The sequence below is a fragment of the Suricata suricatta genome, chromosome 11 (genome assembly GCF_006229205.1).
Source record: "Suricata suricatta isolate VVHF042 chromosome 11, meerkat_22Aug2017_6uvM2_HiC, whole genome shotgun sequence".
Taxonomy (NCBI): Eukaryota; Metazoa; Chordata; class Mammalia; order Carnivora; family Herpestidae; genus Suricata; species Suricata suricatta.
In genome coordinates this window covers 109009109-109011134 of record NC_043710.1, presented here as the reverse complement: position 1 = coordinate 109011134, position 2026 = coordinate 109009109, and positions in this window count along the sequence as shown.

Below are 2026 nucleotides of genomic sequence, written 5' to 3'. Positions count from 1 at the left end.
CGGCGGCTCGCGGAGGAAGGGGACGGCGACCGGAGTCCGGCGCCGCGGCGAGCAGGCCCGTGGCGGGGACGTCCCGGGGCGTCCCTTCCATCCCCCCACCCTTCGCCGCTCAGGGCCTCCGTCCAGGCGCGCCGCGCCGCCGCCCGCACTGCCCTCTGCAGGTCACCACGAGCCAGTGCCGTCCAGCTACCTGTCCCCTCCCCGGCGGGGCTTGCCGCTGTGCCCATTGTACAGACCCAGGAACTGCAGCGCAGAACATAGAATGACTCGCTCAGGTTGACCCAATTAGGAAGTGGAAGGGCCAGGGTGATAGGTCCCTGCCTAGATCTTCCGGCCTCACCCCTGGGCACTCCTGAGGCACCTACCCCTACCCAGGGCCTCCTTCCCTCTGTGCCTCTTGCCTCCGCAGCCTACCTCCTGGCAGAGATCTGAGTCAGGGCCTTGGCGGGCCTTCCCTCTGTACCGGGCCCTCTTCAGACCCCAGACCTCTGTGAATGGCTTCTGGTCACTTGGATCAAGAAAGGAATAAGAATGAGGGCTGAGGGCTCCCACCCCGACCTGCTCTGCCTGTCCGGCACCCAGTCATGGCCTAGCCCGGGGGCCTCCTGGTCCTCAGAGCCGGCACTCTCATCCCTGTGGTTCTGCACAGGGAACACCCAGGGCCCTAGCAGCTGACAGAGCAGCCGCCCACAGCCAGGGCACGCCTCCACATGCAAACAGAAGTGTGCAATGTGCACTGAACAGAGGTGTGCAACAGGGAAGCCATTGAGAGGCTCCTCGAGGCAAGGCTGGGACGAAGGCTTTGTGATCTCTACTCTCCATCCGGACTGAAGACAAGCGTTGATACTTCATTAACACGCATAGACCTATGTTCATCCACTGAACACATGGTACGGGCTTGGTACTGTGCGACCGCAACAGGTCTGCAGGGGCCAGACCATAGCAGCTCCCCTCCAGGTAACCCCAATGATGGTCCCTCAGAAGCAGACAGAAGCCTTTGGCAAGGCTAGGGGAGGAAGTTAGTAACTGCCCCTGGCAGAGAAGGTGACATTTGAATTGGATCTTGAATAAGTCCATGAAGGGAAGGGCATTCCAGACAGCAGGGGAAATGGCACGTTTTCATTTTAAGAGAGGCTCTGACAGGGGAGTAGAATGGGGGGCGGGGGGAAGAGCAACGCTATGAAAGTGGTCTCAGGGGTGACATTTCAGACCTGGGGGGCTCTTCCAGCTTCACTCCCCTGCCTAGCTGCGCGAGGCAGACAGGCCCCCGCTCCAGTTACTGGACACGGCAGCTCCCCTCCCCCACCGCCAGTGGGTATGACAGCCATGTCGGCTTTATTAATAACATACAATTTGCCTGGCCTCTTGCAGACAGATGTCCCATGAGTCACCCTGTGGGCATGTGCTCTGTCATCTGACCTCAGGATAGGGGACCAGGTGCCCGAGACCCGGAGCGTGGAGGACTGCCTTAATCATCTCTGCCCTCCAGCCCCTCGCACAGGTCCTGGCACAGAAGGGGGCTGAACCGAAGGAAATGATCTCTGAGCCCAGGGAGGCTGGCACTCAGGCTGGGCAGAGGGCATTCGTGCCACGCCCCCTCAGGTTAAGGGGACCGGTGGGAGAAATCACAGGTGGCTCACAGCGGCAAGCGCACAGTGTCTCGAGAACTTGCTCAGGTCGCCTCTCCTCCAAGCCTCGGTTTTCTTCTCTGTGAAAGGAGGAAACGATAATACTCATCCCAGCAGCCTCCTGGGGTTACTGTAAGAATCGAAAGAGCTTTCTTTGCAAATACACGAGCCACTCTACAAAATGCTCTCTGTGCCTGAATGCCCCTTGCCGGCTCTGGGATGGCTGTTCGTCTCCTTTAGCTCCCAAGGGCTCTTACCAGTGTGTGAATTTATAAATGTTTTACTCTTTTAGGAGTGTTTACATTTTGGAAGAGAAAGTAAAGAGGAAGAATCTTAAGAAAGATGCTTAATGGTGGGATTTCGTGCCCCTGATTTTAAAAAGCCACCTGCAGGCATCA